This window comes from Passer domesticus, chromosome 3 (genome assembly GCF_036417665.1).
Source record: "Passer domesticus isolate bPasDom1 chromosome 3, bPasDom1.hap1, whole genome shotgun sequence".
Taxonomy (NCBI): domain Eukaryota; kingdom Metazoa; phylum Chordata; class Aves; order Passeriformes; family Passeridae; genus Passer; species Passer domesticus.
In genome coordinates, this window is record NC_087476.1 from 39,319,431 (window position 1) to 39,344,483 (window position 25,053).

A 25,053-nucleotide genomic window follows, 5' to 3' on the forward strand; every position below is an offset into this window, starting at 1 on the left:
GATTTAGTTTTCTCTTTGTTCACTGAGTGTTTTAAACTCAATTGACAAGGTCACTTGTTCTCTTTCTGGATTTCTGAATCAAATAGTCCTAGCTGCAGAGCAGCACAGCTTCAAACAAGAAGAATGACGAGGACATGGAACACCCTGGAAACTCATTATATTGGTATTAATGACTATGTCTAGGCCACTAAATTAGGCACAGCCAGTACATGGGGTACAGTACTGGAAATTTCTTGTATTTTTCTATCATCAGCCTGCTTTCAGCATGGTTTTTGGCCCACACCAGCCCTATCAAGCTGGCACAATCCCAGGCCTAGCCAGGTCAGGGTTTGTTACAGTTAAACAGCATGAATGGGACCCCTAAGGAGTATCACCAAAAGGACACGAGTTATGTCCCACCCCTTACCCTGGGGGTCCTAGTGCATCCTATTTATTAGTTTAGAACGGAGAGAGGGGATGGAAGGTCAGATCTTCCCAGGTTAAGGAGAATTGTACCAAGAATTGTGATGCCTGCAGTGTGCTTCTGCCACTGAACTATTTTCCTGAAAGGCAGAATTTTTACCTGCTTGTATTTTAAGGGAAAAGCATGACCTGTTCACATGAACTGAAATGGAAGCTGAAAAACCTAAATCCCAGCTGCACAGAAGCTGCTACGCGAGATCCGGCAGAAGGTACTTCAGAGGCACCTCTGTCTTTGATGTTTTTTATTCTAAGATGCTAAAAAAAGAGTCCCAGAATTCATCATTCTTTGCAGCTTTCTCTGCATCAGCCTCTGTCTAATTGCATTTCTTCCTGGAGGGGCGGGTACAGGGATACCTGTAACACCTCAGTTGGAAAACTGAATTATAGTCTCAGTTAGTTGCCTGACTTACAGACTTTATAACTCAAAGTGTCATGAGATCTAAACCTACTTTCACAGCTGACTATGGATATTTTGAGAATAATGCCAAGATATAAGCTTGAAGATGTAATGATGACAATATGAAGGGTTTTAAAGCATTTTAAAAAATATATTTAGATGCTAATATCTGCTTGTAATATTAAGTGCCTAAAAGCTTGGAACAGCAGGTGCATATTCCCAGTTCTAATGCATCAGTCTTCATTTCTGATATAGGAAATAAATTTAAAATATTAACGAAGATTTCAAGATTTTAGCATTTTGTGATTTTTTACTTGTAATTTTTCATCATTTCACAGTTTCCTTCAAATTTATTAGGTAACTGTTTTATATACATTTTAATATTATTATATTATCATTATTATTGTAATATTATTATACTATATTATTATTCTGTTTTTAATATATTCATTTTGCTGCAACAGCAGCTGGCAGCCTTCATACAAGAAGATACAGATTTGCTTTATATTTTCGTGGCTTAAAAAAGTTCACCCTTGCCAAGTATGCCAGGATTCTGCTCAGGAATTCTGCCTATCCATTCTGACAAAGTTTCAGCTTATACCTGAAACATGCCTTTGATATAAATATGAATAAGCTTTGTTATTTTTATGTCACTATTAAAAAAAAAGAAACAAAAAGACCAAGTCTAAAAATAGTTCCTAAGGATTTTTCAGCTATAAAAATTCTGTATCTCTGTTCAGCTTACAGGATGCATATCCTCAGGAGATAATGGGAACTGTTCATCAGTGAAAAGCCACCAAAAAAGACCTAAGTAAAATTTTCACTAAATACTTTTTCCTACATTTGATTTAAGGAACAGGCATTCCCAAATGCCTAATTATACTCGAGATGCAATCTCTGACCTTTATAATTGCAAGTCATGTAACACTTGAGGTTTAACCTACTGATCATTAGTAGATGTCATACACAGTTCTAACACAGATAATGTGCGTTATTTGAAATTTGTTGAGACTTTGAGTATAAAGTCAATCATAATAATTTAAATGTACTAAAGAAAAACATCCTCAAAAACTACTGAGGAATTTATTTAAAATTACTAAATCTCATATAGAATGTGTTGATATATTCTGACACAGTGAAAAAACATCTATAGTCCTTTTTAATATGGTGTCCATAAATATTAAATTCAGGCTACAAAATACTGAGGCTTTTTTGTGTTTCCACCCTTGACAGACTGCAGACCATTTGTTAGAGGCCATGAAATGATTCCAACAAGAAATGCTGAGTACCCTTTTTTACCAAGGGGAAAAGAAACTTTTCCAAGAAAAACAAATCTAATTTTAGTAACAATAAAGTGTCTTTAGATTGAATCAAAGATCCTGCTGTAGGTAATGGATTAGAAGTTCTCCATTCCACTTTGCTCTTTTAGCCTTACATCAGTGTGCATTCCAAGAAATTGAATTCTCTTGCCATTCAGTCTTTAAGAAAAGGGACCTTTGGCTTAAAAAACAATACATAATATAAAACATTTTGACCATGCTAATCACTTATTGAACAAACAATCATTGTTTGAGACAATGGCAAATACTTGAAAAGTAGAATTCCTTATAATATATAGGATCATGGGAATTGAGATCAGGAGACTTTACCTGTGTGAGGGCTAATGCTGAATAACATTTAATAAGGACTTGGGGATTTGGTGCAGAGATACATAACTTAGAGATTATTAGATTTCACTTACTGAATGTTTTATCTTATTATAGGTTTGCTAAGAAAAAAGTAGTATAATTCTTAAAATCAGTCAAAAGCACTCAAGATTGAAAATTCTGTACCTGTCATATGAAAAAAAACAAACCCAAAACAGAAAGAAACCCCTGTTTTTAAAAATACATGTAATTCTCCATACTTGTTTGAAAAATCAGTGAGAGAGCAGTTTTTTATGCACATGTTTTTCCCTGTTCCTCCAGATTCCTATATCACTAAAACAATGTCACAATCAGCTGCAGGCCCTCTTCTTTCTGACAGGAAAAAGACTAGTTTGATTTCCTACCTAAAGAAAACCACTGCTGGAAATCTTGCCATAACAAAAGGGGCTAAAACAAAAGCCAAATGCACCACTACAGCCAATTAGAGAGGATTTTTTTTTTCTTCTGTAAGTGTGTTAACTTGCTTTCATGGCCGTTCTGCATAGGTAAACTGTGTATTGAGGTAAAACACATTCAACATAAAGAAGAAAGGCAAAGGGCTGAGTTATCAGGGATAACATGAATAACACCTCTTGCAAATATGACCAGTTATATTCCCTGTGCTGCACTCACTAACTAGCAGAGGGAAGGGCCCATCTCCCTTGTACCTCTAAGATGCCAGGGGAGAGAGGACAGGCTTTGACTCAGATGGGTCCCATAAGGAGAACAGGGAGCAGGAGGCTGTAGGACATTTTTTAGGGTACAAAATGTCCAGGAAGGAGCTGCAGTGACTCCAAGGACTATAAAAGTAGAGGACTGGAGGAAACAGAGAGGAAGGTTGTGTTACTTCAGTTCTGATGACCTATCTAGGTCTTCCTAGCTGAAAATTAAACAAAGAAATTTAGGCATTATAAAATTATATCAAAACAATGTATATCATCTTGTGTGTAAATAACATATTTTCAAAACTGAAACTTTTTCTCTCATCAATAAAAAATCTGTACTCTTTACCCTCTGTGGTAAATTTTCAATTTCTGCAAGCAAAAACACAGAGAATCTGCTGCACCTGTAATGCTGGGGATAACTGGAACACTAATACATACCAGATTTATATTCAAAGGGGCAGTAACATTGCACCAGAGAAACCTGGATATTCTCTTTGAACAAGTATGAGACTACTTCAAAAGTCAGTAAGTTTCAGCTGGTACTCTGCAAGACACCTGAATAAGGATGATATATACACTTAAACAGACAGATAGAAATTAAACATTTTTCCTGACTCATATCTGGAGCAGATACTTCTGACATGGCAATGGCACTACAACAACAGTCCATCAGAAGTATTTTGTCCTGAATGTGTCAAGTACTGTTGCACTTGCCCCCATCATCCCTGCCCTATTTTTTCATCTTGCTCTTTATATAACTTAATGATTTTTAGTTTTTTTTAATGGCTACCAATGAAGCAACTCACTAATATCCTCTGATATGTTCTGGAAACTCTAATTAAGGTTTTTAGGAGTGCCCTCTGCTGTGGTTTGTGTGTATATCTCATGTTAAATTGTACTCTGCTTCTAATATTTCTCAATTTTCATAGTTAATTTTAACATTCACGTTTTCCATTTTTTTCATGTATATATATATATACATATACATATATGTATTAGGGATAGCATGGAGTATAGATGAAGGGAATATATCAGTTTTAGATGACATTAAGGCTAAGATAGACTGCATCAATATAAGGGTACCTTGCTTCCACATTGCTGCTTGTGTCTTGGGACCTATGTCTTTATGCACCATAAATTATCTCTATCCACATGTACTTGACAAGTCATATGTCCAGAAATAAGAATATAGATTTTAAAAAAATAAAAAGGAAAGAAAAAAAGCAAAACATAAGCTGATAAGTTATTGTACAACGAATTCATTATTCATTAAGAAGGGAAAGCATATTCTGGGCTGAGTGCTCTGCATGTCCCACTACAGCCCATAAGTACAGCCCCCTACTTATTTCCAGGGTTAAATAGGTATGATGCATCAGCTCACTCACACAACCCGTCTCAGCTGTTTTCATGTAGTGATTTCCATCCATGAGGTGATATAACTCCCTATTTAAGTCACCTATGAATCTTCTCATGAAGGTTTATATTTGTACAATCACGATCACTGAGTATTAGTAGAAGCAAGGGTGAACCTAGAGTTTCTTAGGATGTCTTCAGAAGATTAAGTAATTTTAAAAACATGCTGCTGCAGCTAAAGATAGACCACCCACGTCCTGCATTTTCTCTCGGCCATGCTTGCCTCCCAGCCCTTGCCTCCTGAAAAAAAATTTTAAAATTAAGAATTTGTCAGTGTAAGGAAAGCCACAGAAACATAGAGTCAGGATACAAATGAAGTGGGAAAGAGTTGGGTGGACACTCCCATGCCTGTTCCAGAGCAGGATTATGGTAGTTCAATCAGAGCATTGCAGGCTTTTATGTAAAGCTATATGAAACTCAAGATAAGAAATTTTAAATAGAGTATTTCATTATTTTAAATGTACTGCTTTTGTAAAATGCCTCCTCATGAAATTTCCTTCAGTCTTCTGTTCACAGTCAGAGCCAGGAGCTCCTGGAGGGCCACTACCCAGTGCCATTCCTAGGGGCAGGGCAGCTGAAGGGCATGGGGAACCTCACTGGGGATGGGGACGGGTAAAAGTCAGGCTGGGACATGGGCTGAGAGTGTGCCTGGCTTAAGAGACCTGTGGTCAGGCAGGACCGAGCTGTGGAGAGCTGGAGACAGGTCCTGCTGTGGCACAGGAAGGGTGGGAAGAGACACAGGAGCGAGCAGTGAGCTTGGACACCCTCACAATCAACTGCATTGTCTGCAGAAAATGTTCATGGGTGAAATTGCAGCTGTGCATTTCAGAAGAGGGAGAAGAAGAGGAGCGTGAGCAGGTCAGAACTGAAACCTTCTGTGGGTCTCCTCACGTGTGAGCTGGATTCAGCTTTCCACCAGTGAGGGCTTTATGAAGAAATGCATTCACATAACCTTTTTGCTAGAATTAATTACGAAATTGTTAACATGTTTTGCAGACCTCATCAATACTGTTTTTAATTTTTGTCCATTCAGCATCAGATAGAAGGGAATAAAAATTTAGGCAGACCTTGCTGCTTGTAGAAAGCTTGTGAAAGGTTACTTGTTCCTGGGCTAAATCCACCAGCTTTTAGGCAGATACATCAGCAGAGTCTTGCACAAGCACTTGTGGACAGCCCTCATGCCACCTGCCTCCGTGGGCAAAGCCACAAACTGGTGGCACTTGCAGCATTTGGGCTTTGACTGATGAACTCAGATAAGTTACCTGGTGTAGAAAAGAATGGGTGACCACACATCTTGGAACAAACAGCCCCTCTGTGTAACTCGGACTCCCCACCTCCCTCTTCCTTCTTTTCCACAACAGAAGGAAATTTTTTCTCTCTGGTAGCTCAGTCCTGCTGTGTTTGGAGATGCTGCCTGCTCAAGGCTGAACTGCCAGTACCATCTCTGCAGAGTGTAATGCATAGGTGGATTTTAAAGTAATGTATGCATTTGAGTGGAGGGAATGTTAAAAAATTGGTTATAAATATTAAAGGAGAGGAGAGAAATCTAGCGGCAGAGTTGTGGTGTTGGGCAGGTTTTTCTTTTTTATCAGTATTTGGATAGGAATGGAAAAGAAAAAAACAGTGAGAAAAGATGCCCACCCAGAGGGAAGATGGAAGAGAGAAAGCAAAGAGCTAATAAAGTATTAGGCTATGAGTTTCTTCTCTGTTTTTTCTCACAGAAAGGGAGCCAGATGAGGTAATGTGAAAAGCAGCAGCACCAACTAACCATAAAAGAAAAAGGTCTGGCTGTAGCTTGACCTGAAAATAATGATAGGTGATGTAGACAGAGTTTAAGGCACAGAAACAGCAACATCCTGGAGGTCTAATGTGAATTATCACCGTGGGGGGAATGACATAGGGGAACATATACAAATAAAGAGCATCAAGATTCTGTGGCTATGACAACTGTCTTGGAGAGTGTCCAACAGCCTCCTTGGGGCTCAGTAAGTTCAAATAGTAAACCTTGCTGTGCCTGGACAGTTCAAGCAGACTCCCAGGGGTTCCTTGAATATATAAGACATAGAGAAAAAACAGAAGCGAAGGACAGTTCATATAAAATCACAGTCAAAACAAAATATCAGCATCTCTTCTCTAGATATATTACTCTTATGAGACAACAGTGGGCTGGTGTCCCAGTGTAGTTAACATATACAAGCAGAGAGTGGAAGACACAAGTCAGATGCCTTTTCTGAAGCAGACAAAGACAAATTACAGAATCAGAGTTGGTCTAGATAGCAGCATGAAGCTAAGCACTTGCTTATTAAGCACCAAAATGGCTATTTTTCCTGTTAGAGTGGCTTCTCTACATCCTCTGTAAGGATTGTTTATATATTCTGTGAGTCAGGAACTCATACACTGGAATGTTCCTTTGGGTTTTATCTGATACATTCACTAGAAAAGGTGATTTCAATTAGGTGTTAGAACTGTCCAACTACTTATATGACAAGAATTATTTTCCTTCAGCATCCCACAATTCTTAGCCTTAACACAGAATTAGAGGTAACATTACAGGTATTGGTATGTTTTCAGCTCTCTTTAAAGAACTCTTTTCAAATAATTGAATTAATATCTTGGGGGAATTTTTAAATTTCCAAATTGCTGGATGAAATATATATTCAATTAATCCATTTTTCTTTTACCTTTAGATTTCTTATGAGAGAACCACACCACAGATTTCATTTTCAGTTCTGATTAAACAATGCATTCAAATGAAATGAAACAAAATTTTACATTTCTCTGCATAATAAAGAGCTTTTTGCTATATTTAAAGGGAAAAAAAAAACAAACAAGCCATGTGACAATTGTGCTTTAACTAACAAATTGTGGATGTTTAAAAATAGCACACTGAATCAGAACAGAATGTTTGTTTTTAGAGCATCTGAAAGATACAGCAGGATGTGCTGTTTAGAATGTGTGCAGGTGTGAATAATTAAAAATCCACCATGTTTATGTGTCTTTGATTACACAATCATTCTCACAGCTACAAGTGATTCTAATCAGCTACACTGAGAGGTGATGGGAGTCTATAAATAGCATATAAAGCAAATTTTTGTAGCCTCTGTGTAGTTTGGATCCTCTCTTAGCATGCACATTGCTGAACAATAATAAAACTTTAACAAAAGCCTTCACACATTTTCGGAACATTTTTCCTCTCATTATATTACAGCCTTCCTCCAAACTGATTCAGAACACACACTGACATTTTAAATGTCTTAATGAAAATTTAATTATAGCGAGCCAGTAGATATCTATTATTTCAGTAAGCAAAAAGGACATATACTGAGTGAAGTCCTCCTGTCTATTCTATTCTTCTGAAAACAAAAAGGAAAAAAAAATCAGATAAACCTATGACACAGTTTTGTATGTCTTTACCTTATCTAATCCAAAGAGTGATGCCTCATTCACAAACCAAAGCTTCTTCATGAACAATACACCACTGGTGGCATGCTGTTGTACTCACAGACAATCAATTTTTGGACACTTCTTTTTGCCTTCCCTTAGTCCACTTGGTCTTGATTCTCCTACTGCTTCTTTAGTGAAGAAGCAACACACTGATCCATAAAACTTCCGTGTTTCCAATGGGTATCCACTTACCAGTTTTGTGGGTGATGTTTTCTGTCCACCCACCTCTCAGCTGTTTTTATTACTGCACCAGTATTTTGCGTGTCTCAATGAAATAAGGGATCCAGTGTCCCAGCCACTTTATAAGATGCTTTTGACTCAATGAATTAAATGATCTCAACATACACAAAGAACACAATAGTTAGGAAATTAAAAAGGTAGAAGGAGATATGACCAAAATTACAGGTCTTTTATGGATCAATAGAAATAGAGTTTGGATGTCAGGATACCTATTCAGTGCCAGGTCCCATCAGTATTACAGTGTAAACTGTCTACATTCGAGTCAGTAGTCATAACACCAAAGGGTCAATAAAGTTTTCTGATATAGATTTACCAAGTAGGAAATAATAAAACAGAAGAAGATCAGCAGGAAAAATAAGTTCTCTTCTCACAAAAATCAGGAGTTAATCTGTTTTGGTTTTTTTCATCTTAAATTTTTCTTTTAAATAAAGTGATAACAGTGGGCTTTCATAAACATTCAAAATAGAACAAGACATTTGTATGGGAAAAAAAAAAATCAGGAATCTTTATGACTTATAAATATGTTTCCAGACCAAAGAGAGATCAGATTGTGTAAAGTTATGAAGCTAAACATAAAGATTTTGATTAATTCCCCCTCAATCTAAAAGACAAAGGCCTGTTACTCAAAGTTTACACCAATCAAGGAAGTTTCAACTATGGGTGTGCAAAACTCTGCCCTAGTTAAATGTGAATACTGTTTTTTATTAGACACCTAGAAATTAATTTACAAAAGGGAGGGAAATTTAAAGACTCTAAGGATGTGATAAATTTAAGTCTTATATAATATGTTAATAAATAAATTTAACTTGCTACCAAAACTATTTAAACATGAATTTTTATATTACTCATTTGATAAATCTGTGCTATACTGCTGCAACTGTGAGGCAGCTGCTTTCCATGCTTCACAATACTATATGAATTTCATAAATAGCATAATTATCCAACTGTCTGTGAGTTGTGAAGATAATGAGTAAGTCCTATTTGCATTAGCTCCAATCCCATACAAGCATAAAAAATTAAGCTAAGCACCAGGACTTCAGTAAGACATCCATATGTCCAAATTGTTCCTTTACTTGTGTGCATAAAATTTCTTGGATATTAAAGGGAGGGAGATAGGTGATGAAGAAAGTATTGAAAGCCCACAACAACCCATTTGAGCCACACTTTTGTGTGTATCACATGCTAAGAGTTTGGAATATAACTGTATGAATGAGTTCCTGTCCTCTTAGTGTTGGATGATGGTACCCTTCCTTCTTTAAGGGTTTTTCAGCTCTTTTCTAAACGGTCTCCCATGTCTCCTTTCCTGTATTCCCTAGACAGCTGAAAAAATAATTACTATGAAGCTACAAGTGAAACACTGAACCCTGAAGTTCTTGCTCTGTCTTCATGTTCAGCTGTACACAGAGTTGTTTCACTCAAATTTATTTGCTTATTTTTGAATTCACAGTAATGATTCTTATTTTTCATTCTCATAATATCAGCAATTGCTTTTACATTCCAGGTCTCAAGAGAACTTACAGATTCCATATAAGTCAGAATTTTGACAGAGGGAGCATAGCTGTTTCCTTTGAAGTAGTGTTTTGGATTTAGAAATTGTCAGAAGTGAACTATAAGCCTTAAATATTGAACAAAATTACTGAAATAAAAATAACTCTGGTTTTCATTAAAGAAAGAGAGCACTGTCTTTTAAGGTAATAAAAAGACAAGATATTAATGGCATGTCCACTTAAAACTGCTTTCAAAGGATTATACCACAAGTATAATGTTCATCAATATCTTATTAGAAAAGAAAATAGAAGATATTCACATAAGTGGCAAAAATTTATATTTTGGATCAGAATGATCATTTTACAGAGCTGTTAGAAATAAAGTTTGTCATTTCAAGTATTTCAGTAACACTGCTATTTAAATTAAACTTTCCTTAACTTTGATTGGGATTTTCTTGCATATATTCTACAAAACATTGAGCATTACCTAACAGTTCTATGAAATTTCTACAGAAAAGATAATAGTTATTTCTTAGATGTTCCCTCAATTTTCAAATAACTAGTATAGAATTAGTTTATTAAATACATATATGTAGACAACATAGCATTAAATAATACAAAAATAGTAGAAATAATGGCAGCCAAATCACAGGGTTTAAATAGAGCAGATGAAATTTTCTTATGGATGTATGTCTTAAAGAAAATTATTTTTGTCTAAATTTCTTTAAATCCATTTTATTTTTAAATTTCACTTTATTATATAATTCCTGTGCAACCAGAAATAATTCAAACGCCATAACTATTTGTGTTGGAGAACCAAGAAGATTATTCTAATGAAAGGAAGTGGAGAAAAAAGATTAAAATTGAGGTGTGCTGGTTTCACCTGGAGTAGAGTTACTTTTTTCACAGTGGCTAACAGAGGGCTTTTTGAGTTTAGGGTGTTTTGAGTTTGTGTTGAACACAGGGTTGATAACATAAAAATGTTTTTGCTATTGCTGAGTAGGGCTTACAGAGCAAGGCTTTTTCTGCTTCTCTTTCTGCCACACTGAGGAGGGGCTGGGGGTGTTTGGGAGGCTGGGAGGAGCCAGCTGGGACAGAGGGCCCAAAGTGACCAAAGGGACATTCCAGAGCATGTGACATCATGCTCAGTACATAAAGTGGAGGGGAGGAAGGGAGAAGAATTGCACATTTGGAGTGATGGTGTTTGTCTTCCCAAGTCACTGTTCCATATGATGGAGCCCTGCTCTCCTAGGGATGGCTGAACCCCTGCCTGCCCACGGGGAGCAGTGAAATCATTCTTTGTTCGGCTTTGCTTGTGTGCTCAGTTTTTTCTTTCTCTGTTAACTGGTCTTCATCTCAACCCATGAGTTCTCTACTTTTTACCCTTCTGATTCTCTCCCTGCACCTGCTGGTGGGGGAGTGAGCCAATGGTTGCACAGAGCTTGGCTGCTGGTAAGGAAGTTGGAATCTTAAAAATAAACTCAGAGATTTGGTGGGGGTTATTTTGCTAGAAAAACAACAAGAATAAACCTATTTTTCTTAATGTCTTCTGATTTAGGGGATTTTTTTTAATTGCTTTTTCACATGAAAAATAATTGATGATTTTCAAGCTGTTTTAGTCTAACTCTCTGTTTCTAGGTCAGGAAACACTAGCTTAAGGAAAACGTGATAACCTGGCTAAGTTTAGTCACTGTCTTTTGTATGGATGCCCAAGAAGTTTGCTCCTCTGCCCCTTGAGGTCATATTCAGATGTAGAATCAGTAGACACAGCAGCTTCACACACTAGTTTTAGAATTCAAATCCTAGAGTTAAATTGAAGTATCATGGTTGCCCATATTTCCACAAATGATACTCATAAGTTTTCTTTTACTTCTCTCAGTGAGCATGTACTGATATTACCCCAACTCTTGCAGATTCCATAACCACAGTGTCTGAACATAACCCAACAGAGAATTAGAAAATGTTGGAGCACTAGTAATGAGTTGTCTAAATAAATACCTTCAGCTGCCACCCCAGAAGGATGTGGGATGTGTAAATTCCAAGCAGATGTCTTGAATAACCCAGAGTATGTAAAATAGCCTATGTTTAGGCAACTCATTCTGTCTTCACTAGTTTGGGAATGATACACACCATATCAGAAAGCAAACACCAAGACAGTATGTTTCTACCAGTCCTCTTTTATCTAGTAGATTTTGGCTGAACAATTAAAATTTTAAGATTATTACATTCCAACATCTTTTGTTGTCTGGGGAAGTCACACCCCATCTTCCACATATAATAGACATTTCACCAAGAAATAAGCCTGGGGCTAAAAACTCTCTTTTACTGCTATAGAAGCTCCACCATATTTGTGTGAATTAAAGAACTACTTCCTGGGGGGGGGGGAAGAGAGAATTTAGAGATGGATCAGGTATCCTTTCAATTCTTCTTTATACCAGTGAATATTTCATTAACTTTGCAATACACAGTGACTCCACAGAAGAGACTGAAGGACATACAGTCATACACAGCTACAGTAGTCTGGCCCCGGAATGAATTAAAGCTTTCCTCATTTGAAAACAGGTTACCTCAGGGAGTATCAAACCAACAGTGAGATGCTCACTGAAATGAAACTGTGTGAAAATAGGGTTCCAGTATAAATCCTTTTATGGGACTGTCTTTTGCCAAAGATTTAACCTGGTCTGGATGTTTATCTCCCTCTGCAGAGTAATGGAGATTACTTAATCGGTGTTTCAATAGGAATTCTCACATAGCAAACTCTGTTGTGTTAGACACAAGTGTATGAAGATGAAGGAAAAAGTCAACATGTTTTCTACCACCTGTCATCATTATGTTCTGTTACTTCTGATAGACTCTAAAGTAAATGCAAACACATTATATAATTTACAGTTACAAAAGTAAATTATCTACATCAGCTGCTTTACTTTTCTCTACATCTGGTATCACTCATCACAGGCAATCCACGTGTAAGCGAGACACTGTTTAACAGCTCTTTAGCTGGAAAGCATGCTGCTACCACAATAAGTTTTTCCTTATTGCATAATAAACTCACATGTGTACTCTTTATACAGTCTTTCACTCAGCAGAAAGAAATTAAGCAGATCTTGCTGCTGTTTTCATCTTTAAAAAAAAAAAAAAACCAAAAAAAAACCAAAAAAAACCCCACAGACTACCATTAAGAGAAAAGGACAATAAATAAAATCCAAATTAGTGTTACTATTTTTAAAGATGCCAGAAAGAACCATCCACACAAAAACAAAAAAAGGTGAACACTGAAAATACCCATCCTAAGATTACCATTGCATCTCTAATATACACATCCAAGCCAAAGTCAAATCTCTTGCTGGGACAGCTTACAGCAGGATGGAATTTAGCTCATTTCATTCATCACAGTTTGAGCAAATGGTTACTGCACTGGGAACCCACTACCAAGGACCAAATGAAACATTAACATGATTCCCTCCCATCGGCACATCAACTCAAAGATACTGACAGCTTTGTGGCAAGACCAGTTGCCATTGGTACACATGAATGGTAGCCATGTCCTTTGCCATCCACTGGCAGATTTCCAGAGTCAGTGTGGGTGGGCCTTGCTACCTCTTTGTCATGTATAACCCTGGGTGATGCAAAGGTTACATCTGCAGTATCAAGCAGCTACCCAAAGGGAGCAGATCCACACAGAGGAGCAGCTGGTGCTAAGGATCCGGTGTGCACAACACGTTACAGGAAATTTTATTTCAAACAAACTTCTGACGACCTGGTTTGTGCACTGAGCAGTCAACTGGGCATGAAGTGTATTAGCTGGCTCCCAAAGCAAATTATCTATCTTAGTTTCAGCAAAAAGAAGTCTAAATTATGTGCCAAGATCTTCTTGTGTCACAAATGAAAGCAAATACATGCTGTCAATCCAAACTGAAGTGCTACTCTAAAGCTACTCTGTCTCCTTGCAGAGGCATCTTTCCCATTTATGTGCAGGGAAAGTTGCAACTCCCCTCTCTGCTCTGTTGATGCTAAGGAAGGTCTAAGTTGCATAGATCATTTTGCAGCAACTGACTTCATGAATGCTTCTCATAGAAAAGGGCATTTTTAATAGGAAGGGACAGTTCTGGACTATTGAATCCAGTCCTGTAAAGCTATTACAAGATACTTGTTAATGAATCAAATACGATTTATGAATTACTTTTGTCCCGTACCTCAGATTTTGTCTTGGAAATCTGAGGTACAGGATAACTTAATTAATCTAGTACCACCACTGTCCACTAATGAATTTAGCTATGCTTCTGGTTCCTTCAATAGCCCTCATTTTCCACATGCCTATACATACACAGCGACATACCATGTCCTTCCTTCCTTCCTTCCTTCCTTCCTTCCTTCCTTCCTTCCTTCCTTCCTTCCTTCCTTCCTTCCTTCCTTCCTTCCTTCCTTCCTTCCTTCCTTCCTTCCTTCCTTCCTTCCTTCCTTCCTTCCTTCCTTCCTTCCTTCCTTCCTTCCTTCCTTCCTTCCTTCCTTCCTTCCTTCCTTCCTTCCTTCCTTCCTTCCTTCCTTCCTTCCTTCCTTCCTTCCTTCCTTCCTTCCTTCCTTCCTTCCTTCCTTCCTTCCTTCCTTCCTTCCTTCCTTCCTTCCTTCCTTCCTTCCTTCCTTCCTTCCTTCCCTTTTGCTAGATTTACATTTTGTACTCCATGCTTATACACTTGACTTTTAGGAGTTGTTCATTGAGGTTAAATTTGCTCTTCAATATGTGTGACTTGCATGACAGAACTATTCACAGTATTTATTAAATTGTAGGCTCTATATTTTGTTAACAATTGTCCAAAGTTAACTGGAAATAATTAGACTGACACTATCTAGGATGGCATTCCCATTTTCACATCCATATGATACCTATTGCTCATAGTCGGCCTGAAATGAATTAATGTGAAAAGTTCTTTCTCTTCCATAATAAATTCCAATTCCTGATATTTTCTAAACACTTGGATTGTTACTATTAGTTCCTCAGAGTCTTCTGAAATTCTTACCATTACATTTCATTCATAAGCATTAGATAATTTTCAATTTATTTTGATATTCTGTTAAGCTTTGATTTTAGTGGTATCTCTGAATTTTAGAATATTAGCAAATTTAAACAACAAATTGCTTCACTGATGTTAATATTTATCCTATTTTGATCTTTAAGGAGTTCTGATGGTAATATATCACTGTCTATTTAAATGTTTCATTTTAGCTAGTTCTTTTCAATGCATTTTTCTGGTTTAATTAAAGATTTTACTTGTCTCTGGTATTGAAATTATATTTTACTAAAGGTCCAGAAACACAGAATCTCCTCTGTTTCTTCAATTTAGAAAATAAGTTTATTAAAGGAAACTACCAGGTTAATTTGCCAGTCACTAAGTCTTCCAAGTGATGTTACACCTTATTTCATCTGACTGAGCTGATTCATTATCATAATGATCACAAAAGAAAAAATAATCAGTACGTACATAGCACTGAATTATTTAAAAGCATTAGAAATAGATATTTTGACACGGAAAAAACAGAAGACTTTTTAGATATGGTGGATTTGAAAATAAGAGAAAAAATACCTAAAAGGTAGTTTCAGGACTGAGAACGAAACAATTAGTTTGGAGACCCAGATTCATATTCAGTCTTTCATTCCACAGAGTATACCATGCAAAAATTTATGAACATAATTTCACTTTATGAAATTTATGGTAATTTACAGAGTTGTGAGAGATCAAGGTAAGTTATATAAGTGACTGGGTATATTTTGGTAGAAGATGTTGAACCTATATACTTTTATGCTGCCAGGAAGAAGTGGGAAATAAAACAGAAATCATTAGAATTTGTTGGATTCGTGAATATTTGCTTGTTAGTTTGAAAGCAGTATCTGTCAAAGCTTTTTCTTTTTTTTTTCCCCATTTTTCTAGCAGGGTTTCTAAGAGAGCAAGTATCATGAAATTCTAAGATTATCCTATTCCTATTTCTCTGAAATTGTCTTTGAACAGGTATGAATATTTCTATAACAGGAAGAGCTGAACGTTTGTCTGTTTAAAAATGGACTTAAAAAGCTTTATTTCTTTTAAGATTACTCTTAAAAAGTGATGAAGGAAAACCAGTAATTTTAGAATATTCTACTCATCCATTCCAGCATGATTTCTTTCTATCTATATTAACTGGGACTATGAGCATGTAAGGTTTTAAGAATTCACCGTCTAAATTTCAGTCCAGCAAAATATTTTATAAATATTATTTTATAATATTTTATTATTTTATTTTAAATCATTATTTTATAGTATAAGGTCACAAATTTTAAAAATATTATTTCACACATTCAAATTTCATCTTTGACTCTCTTTGAGATGCATTTTTTCCTTCTATGTTCCCTTTTTTCCCTGGTAACTAGCACTCTGAGAGTTTGTTCAGCAGATTTACTGACTTCAGAAAAAAGTGTATCTTGCTGCACATCTCCAAGAAAAGTCTGACTCCATCTTCACTATACTCTGCCATTAAAGCCTTAAAGATGAGCACTAGGATTCCCATTTAGCTGTCTCTTTTTCGGATTTGGCAAGATCAGGTGTTAGAGTCCCACCTTATAAATCTCATATATATGTATCCAAAAGTCAGTGAAATGGCAAAAACCTCTTTTTCTAATGTCCATTTATTATATATGTTCTGATACTCTTAAATCAATCAATAAATAAGTACATGAATAACAGCTACCTATCAGGATGCTCAATTGGAATTACCGAATTTTCTGAGAAATATAAGGAAAGTATAGGTTGTGTGGAAAAAATATAATCTAGTTAAATTTAAATGTGGCAATAAATCTTCCTTTGTTGTTCCTTTGTGATAATGAAGTAGTCTATTGGCTGCATCTGCAATTTTTCTTTTTAATTGCACTATGACACAGGATCCCTACTTAACAATGAGCAATGAACTCAAAACCATTCTAATAATCACTGCCATCAAACCAAGTGTGGTCAGCTGAGGCACTAACTTCATTCTCATCCCACACCATGTTAAATTCAGATGGAAGAGGGAGGTGATGTCATTTTTTAAAACCTTCATTTGAAGTTTTCCAGAAAAAAAAATCTAGCAAACCTTTTACATATCACTAGAGTGATAATGAAATGTGTTAAAGCTAATGTTAATTTCTCTTTTGATCTTTGAAGCAGAAGAGGTAGCCAACAAAATGAATAGTTGTAACACTTAGTGACTCCATGATAAATGGAAAATACATACAATTTAAACTGCTCTACATGGAACACTGTATTTACACTCTAGTAAGAGCATTTTCTTTTAATGTAAAATCACAATCCTTTACACAATTGATGTGGGAAATTAGAGCTGGCAAGTATTTTAAATATATGTCAGATTTATCATCATTTTTTTTTAAATGAGGAAAAGTCTGACAGGTAGTCGGCAGCAGACAGTAGTGGACCCAAACATAAAATATCTGTATCAAGCAACTTCAATTGAATTCACTGTTCAAAAATGTGTATAACAGAACATGCTTCACACTCAGTTGGAGTCAGCCAGATCACATCATGGAACACAATACCATGAGAGGAATTGAGCATCAAGATCTGTTCAAGCAAATATACATTTTTGCTGGAGGGGGAGCAGGGATGGGTAGGGAAATAGAACAAACTAGAAAACTATTAGTGCAAAAATTATTTCTCTTCCTTAAAACCATAAATAAGGACAAAAACCAGATGCTTGGCAAATTTGTTAAAATATTTCACTATCCTCATCTTATCTCTGTGTCTAAGTTTAACATGATTAATAACAAGAATTACCATCAGTACCTCATTTTCTTTGAGAAAGTAGTCAGCTGCTTCTTAAACTGCTTCTAAGATGCAAATGATGCTGTTGGACAAATATCTTACTTTGATCCAACTGGCTCAGTGTCTGATATTTCTCCTCAACACTTTCATAAAACATGAGTCTCTTGCAAACCTTCCACCACTGCAGCACTGTGAGTACCAGCTCCATTATTTAAAAAAAAAAAAAAAAAAGATAATAAATTGTTTCAGCAAATTAAGGAGTTTTCATACAAGTTATGTAACTGACATAACAATGAAGGCCAGAACTTCTCAGGAATGCATAGGCAGTTAAACAAAATAACCTTTTCTACTGCCATAGACTGATCCAGAGGAAGATACCTCTTTTCAGATTGATTATATGACTTTATTTGCCCTTTCCAATGAAGTTATTTATTTGCTAAAACTAATTTCACTAGTGGTTTCAACTAATCTGTTATATTTCTAATTGGAGAAACAAAATAAGCGCAAGCACACTGAGATCATGCATCAGTTAGAAGACAGAAAATTCAGTAAGGTAATTCTAATAGCTGCACATCCCAAATCCTGTTATGGAGAAAGATCTATGATACAGATCTGTTAAGGTTTGTTGTTAGCAGAGCTAACCTTCAGCTGTTCTCTGAACTTTATTTCTTTAACCTTTCAGAAGTGAATGCCACTTAAAAAGGTGGCAGATCAAGAAATTAATCTGTTGTGATCTTGCCCTGGATCAGTGACATATGAAGATGTGCCACAATTTCTGATCAAGCCCACTAGATTGCTTGTGCTACTTTTACAAAGGCTTTCATTTGGCCAGAAGTCAGTTCATCCTGTGAAGGTAGATAGACAGTTCTCTTTTTGTTCAAACTTTCCATTTCCCAGAATTTTCAGGGGAAGATAAAGAAATATATAGAACATCTGTTTTAGGAAACTGGAAGTAATTTGGCCTAGTTCTGATGATATTCTCTGGCCCACCACATGCAAAACTGGAAATCAGTGGGTCTAAGATCTCTTCTGGCTTTAAAAATCTATTTTTAAAAGTCTGTTATGTTTATGAAGGAGAACTATTTAAATATGATACAAGACTTTGCCTATGCTTACTATAAATGTTCTGTGTTTTGCATTTAGGCAGCAAGATCTTTGTAGTCAGCTTTTAATAGCTATTTGGACAGACATTTTTATGAGATTTCTAAATGTATTAAATATATATATATTATAAAGTGAAAAAGGGATGTCTTCCTTGAAAAAGTGCATTCAACAAGGAAGTTCTTCCTTCTTTTCCCCTTATAATGGTGTATTTTAAAGACACAAATGTTACACATTTATTCTGGGGACAAAGTAAACATGATAGTCTCAAAAATGAACAATGTTCTTTTGGAGAGACTATATGGATTTAAATTATAATCTCTAGAGGAAATAACTGACTATTTGGGGCTCCTTATGCTGTGCATTTGGGAATTGTTTTCTTATGTAGGTGTGCATATGAAAAATGCCTATTTAAAAAAAAATTATTTCTTGTTAGATGTTAATTTTTTATTTTGTTTAAGAGACATTCCTTACATTTCCAGACAGATTTTAGGGGAAAAAATAGTTTTTAAAAGAAGAACAAGAAAGAAAAAAGCCAAAAATTAACACTCAGAAAAAGACAAGACATCTGATGAAGGTCTTGTTTTAATTATATACAGAAGACAGTGTACATTTAACTTAGAGAGCGTGTGCATAAATCATTTGTTTTTCACATTGGTGCTACCAGTACTCAGATTAAAGGGCTGCAAAGATTCAAGGCTACTGACTATAACTCAGGACATAGAATGCTTAAAAATTTACTAAAACACAAATTAATGATACTGAGTGATATGATGAGTATCCAAGGGAAGCACAGAAAGAAGAGCAATCTACTTTACTGCCTGAAAACAGAAGCTCCTCAAATTTTTTTTACTACTAAGTATTTGGATCAAAATTCAAAAAAACAATTCTTTAATCAGCAGAAGCAGTTTTCTGCTAAATATTGTGTATTGTATTATTTTATTTTATCTATTCATAAATTTGATAGCCAATGTAAGTTGCTTCTCCCAGTTCCTTCTAAAACAATGGAGAGAGGCAGCAATTTCCTCTGCTGATTTATTTCCTTTGTTTTAAACACCTGTTTTAGAATAGGGTGGAATGGCCTCCAGAGGTGCCTCTCTCTCTAACGACCTCGTTATACTGGAGAAACAGTGTCCCAAACTTACGCACAGGAGTCAAGCAGCAGAGAAACCAAGGACACACATAAAACAAGGATCTGAGCAGCATTCAATATGGTATTTCTGAGCACCACTGAAATGCTCCACTAGATCAGAGAAATACCAAATTAATTCCTCTGTTTATTTTTTCTCTCTTTCTTTTGCACAGTTACCCTATTTCTACAAAATACCTTTCTTCATATGTAAAAAAATATTTTTGTGCTGTTGCCTGTCTTGAAATTCCAGCCTTAGAATCTCCTTTTCTTAAAAGGAGGCAATTCTTTAAAAAAAGAGTAAAAAGTACAGTCTAAGAACCTGAGGAAATGAACTGTCTAATGATTATGGATAAAAATAAGGAAGAAAAGAAATAAATGAATAATTAAACAACAAAAGTCACATCCAAAAAGTGGCTTGTTTGAGTGAGAAATACATATGTAAAGACACGAAAATATGTATTTTAACTTTTCATGCAGACAGATTGAATACACCAAAGGCACACACACAAGAGTTTTCTTCTCTAGTAGAAAGTTTAGCTTATCTGTCAGATCTTTAATCCATCTGTCACTGAAGAAACAACAAAAAAACTTTAGCCAAAATGATTCAGATGTTTTTAAGAACACGTGAAGTAAAAATACTCTGGAAGATTTTTCTTGAGAATGTTTATGCATTTCTTATTTCAGAGTAACAAGATACACATTGCTGACTGATGGAGATGATCTCTGTGTCTGGGATGTGTCTTTACTGCTCCTAATAGTCCATCCATGTGAAGTCAGACTGCTCTGGGTGCAGAGAAAAGAAAAAGAAATCTAACAAAATTTCATAGATATTCTGTTCTACAAAGAATAAAGAAAGGGAAACTTCTCAACATTTCCACACTACAATATTTGATTTTGTTGTACATTCTCTAATATCTTGTCTTTCTATGTCTGACTGTGAGCATTGTGTGTGCGTGTGTGCGTGTGTGTGTGATTGTGGTGCATGTCTGACACTGGTATTTATTTAGTTGTTTGCAAAAAAAATCAAGCTTTCTGTTTTTATGTGTACAGAAACAGGCATTTGAATTGTTACTGGTGTAAAGCTAAAATATATCCAAGAGCAGTTGTATTTTTCTAAACGGTATATCTTATGCTTTATTGAAGTTATCATGAACGAATTTCTTTATTCAGAGTGTACTCCTAAGTTTGGCTTTTTACTGCAAATATTGACAGGAGTGAATTTTTCTCTCATGCACACATATATTAACAGAAAGTGAAAGCCCTGCCAAAGTTCTTAGTACACTGTTTGAAGCAATTAACATTTTGTCTTGAGGGTTTAAAAAATAGTATTTGAAGAATGCAAAAACTGCTCAGAAGAAAACCCAGCATATTGCATGCACATCTATTTCAAATCAAATGGTCTGTGAAAGCATTTTAGAGCTGTATGTTTCACACTAAGGAATTGTGATATTTCAGAATAAATATGACTGTCGATGTGGCATTTTATTTTTCCTTGGCCAGAAACTAGAACAGCTCACAAGCCAGTCCTAAACCAGATTCAGGTTTGAGCAAAGAGAAGGAGAGGAGCAAAAGTATTACTTAAATGTAGAATATCCTCCAAAGACACCCTTTTATTCATTGCAACAGAAATCAAATAATACAGAAGATCAGAAAAGGCCTTGTATTCAGTATTAAGGCTGGCCTGTGTTTTACAGAAGCTGTGCCTATCATTTTAATTAAACATAATGAGTAGAGATTAGCAGGTGGAGAAAAATGTACAGATAACTTCCTCCCCCAAATATACTCGCTAAGGAAAGGACAGGAAAATAGCTGCTGGTAAATCCTGGCATCCCATGCTTCTCTTCTGAAAGGACCAGGAGACCAGCATCCAAGTGCTGTTACCATCTCCTGATCATTGTGTGTCCTGACAGCTCAGTAGCCTCACTGATCCCTACTCACTGCATTATCTGGAAGGGTTTTGTTGTACAGTATCATCATTGCCACTGAGACAGACAAGTTGCTTGTTCAGATTAAAACTACACCATCCCTCTGGGCTGATGCACAGAAAGGGTTCAAATAAGAGTATGAACAGTGAATTAATGACAGTTGTCTCACATTAACTGGAGATAAAAATAAAATATATTTATTTATTCTGATTAATAAAATCCTGAATAAATTCAGTTGTTGTACCAATGTTTTTTGTTTACCATAGCACTCCACTGACTTTCTAGTAATGTTCTTCTTGTAAGCACACTCTTCAGAAGTTTTTTTCCTCCTATTATATTTATCTAGGTATCTGGTTTTGTCCCTTTAAAGCATAATAAAAGCTGGTTTATTTACAGCAGGTTTATTTACAGGCCTATTTAAGAGATTGCAGAGAGACTGTTTAATCTAGATAAGATATTTGGTTCTTATTAGCCAGCATATGACATGAATATATCTGGTTTTAAACCATTTTATTTCAAAATAACCACATGACAAACAGTCTATAGGAAGACAAAGACTTGTGCTGAATTTCTACTGTCCTAAATAAAAGATGGTTTTGCTGAAGTACAGAATGATTTAGTTGTCACATTTTCTTTTGTTTGATTGGTAAAACAAACAATGAAGACTTTTATATGCAACATCTCTAAACATGTAAGGCTACAAAGCCTTCTTCTGTTTATAAATTATGTTACTGCCTTATAATGAAAAAAACATGAAAATGAGGAGGAGAGATGTCATTAAAAGATAATTGTTTTATCTGCAGCTTAATCCCTTGAATATCAGGCTGCAATTTCCCTTCAGGAGATGAAATAATTTGAAATGGTACTGCTAATTTGAGCAGAATATCAGGACATTAATCAAACAACTGTAGTGCTGCTTTGCTGGGTAGGCATGACAAATCTTTAAGGAAGTGAGCTGCTAACCTGAATTTCTAAGGCATCAAGAATCCCGTGTACAGTTAAAAGCCTACAAAAACTGAAGTGTGGGACTGTTATATTTACACACGTATTTAATTGCAAGCTTAACTTACCTGTGGAGAATTAAAGAAGTTTTGTTTGTCATTACTAAGCTGAAAACAAAATTCTTGAAGCCTTGACTAGCTATATTCTCCATATTGTAATTCAGCTGTCAAAATAGACCTGACTTCAGCAAGTATACAATAATTCACAAGAAGGTAATCTTTGAATGTGTTTTCCTATTGTAGGTAATCAAAACAGAATATAGCAGAATTTTGTTGGAAACTGATGGTAGAGCAGATATGGAACAGGATCACTGGGATGGAATGGTGTGAGTAGTCCTAATGAAATACCACTAAAGTGACTAACGATTTAGAATGGAAAACAGACTCGTGGGATCTAGGGTTTCACTCTTGGTAAAGCTTGATTTTCTGACTCAGTAGCTGCCAGCCACATGGGTGGTGTTACATCTACCTGATACAGTGACTTGAAACACACTGCTTCACTCTGTTCTTCCTCCCTATTTCTTTCTGAATTGTCAGGGTTATAAAGGCAGCTGTTCCATGCTGCATTAATTCACACTGTGTGCTTTTCTTAAAACGCAACATTACATTTACATCCCCAGATTAACATTTGTGGATTTGAGAAGACAGTAATATTCTTTAAAGTACTCTTTTTCTTGGCATATTGTTGTATACTCAGCTTCAGACTAATTACATATTTTTGCATACAAGTGAGCTGGGAGCAAATGAAAAAGCTCAGTATAAATAACTATCTGCCTCATAAGACCTCACGCTGACTCAGAGATCAGGGCTCTGATGTAACAAGGCAGGAAACAAGCATAGTAGGAAAAATATCACAGCTGTTAAATTCATCAAGATCTTCTTGGGGGGGATTATACTTAGATTGTCACAGAAAGTCTGAGTTTGGAAGGGACCTCTGAACATTATCTAGTCCATCTCCCCTGCACAGACCGGGGTCATCTAGAGCAGGATGCTCAGCAACGTGTCCGATTGGGTTTTGAGTGCTTCCAAGGATGGAGACTCTACAACTTCTCAGGAATACCTATTAATTATCATCCTCAATCTGTAGTATTGTCACGTTTGTCAATCAGTGTAAGTTTTATGAGGTCAAGAAACCAGAATTACACCTCTGTAAACAGCAGAAGTAAATTAACTCAAACGTCTGCAATTTAAACATAAGTCATATTTTAACTGAAGACTTGGAAAAGGTTTGAAAAATTCACTCTTTTTTCTATTTAAAATAAAAAAATACAAAAATATTTCTCATTCATTTCACAGTTTAAGGCAGAACCCAGAAGAAAATTATAAGCTCTATCAACTGCCACACTCCTAGCCAAGCAACAGAGTACTAAAGCAAATAATCTCCTCAACATTTTTGAGAGTCTAGTCAATTCATTTGAGAATTCCAGTTTGGTTTGCTAAACTGGGCAGCTCAGATATGGTTCATATTTGCATAGCTGAGCTAGAAGACTTAATTTTTGCAAGCTGTTTTCACCATTTGTTTGTGTTAGTTAATGATTTTTGGTTTTGTATTTAACCTTTGAACACAAGTTTTCTTCTTTATCAGTAATTTTAATAATATTTGGAACAAACTGTCATCAATGTCTTTCAAAATTAATCATATTATCTAGTTATACAAATCTGATTTTTATAATAAGAAGGAATGGTCAGGATCAGTGGTATATGAATGACATAGAGTTTAGCAGAGGAAAAAACAAAGAAAGACTGCAGTTTTTAATGAAAAACAGCATCTGCAGCTGAATGATTACAATAGTTATTATTCTACATGTTCAAATCAAAGAATTCTCTCTCAAAAAAAACCCCAAAAAAACCAAAAACAAATTAGCAATAAGTGTTCTTGGAATTTACAGAATTACACTTTTTTTTCAGTGAACTTTTGATTGATCTGTTTGCCACTTCTTAAGAAGAGCTTATAAGCACCATACTAGGGCTTCCAAACTAAACCTTCCAAGCTTCCCATCTGTAACTCTCAGAACCAGGCCAGCATGAATCACAAGGAACCAATTACTGCAAAGTGTTGCCATGCCAGCAGTGGCATTCACTTTTCTTTAATATTTTCCCTAACCTTATTTCCCCTGTGGGCAAAATAGCTGCTGCTGTTTGTTCAGACTTGGCGGCCGTGGTAGGACTAGCTGTCAGACAGCCCGAGCTCCTCTTGCTAATTTCAAGCTCTGTTGAGCAGTACTGTGGTGGCAAGACTATTGCTCAGTGTTTAGGAACAGCCTTAGCAGGATGTGGAAAAAAAATTAAGGAAATATATAGACTTTGCTTATCAGGG

At 35.8% G+C, this 25,053-nt stretch overlaps 2 long non-coding RNA genes across 2 annotated transcripts in view; one reads left to right on the forward strand and one right to left on the reverse strand.

The window, feature by feature from the left end:
• Positions 1–8,193, reverse strand: part of LOC135296409 (uncharacterized) — a 42,165-nt gene extending 33,972 nt beyond the window's left edge. The window contains exon 1 of the long non-coding RNA XR_010358475.1: positions 8,037–8,193. This is a non-coding gene — a long non-coding RNA (uncharacterized LOC135296409). The remainder of the gene's footprint in view (positions 1–8,036) is intronic.
• Positions 8,194–16,782: 8,589 nt separating this feature from the next.
• On the forward strand, positions 16,783–20,656 carry LOC135298025 (uncharacterized). Its single transcript, XR_010359985.1, has 3 exons — positions 16,783–16,832; positions 17,614–17,768; positions 20,495–20,656. It is a non-coding gene; the product is annotated as an uncharacterized LOC135298025 (long non-coding RNA).
• The last annotated feature ends 4,397 nt before the right edge of the window (positions 20,657–25,053 follow it).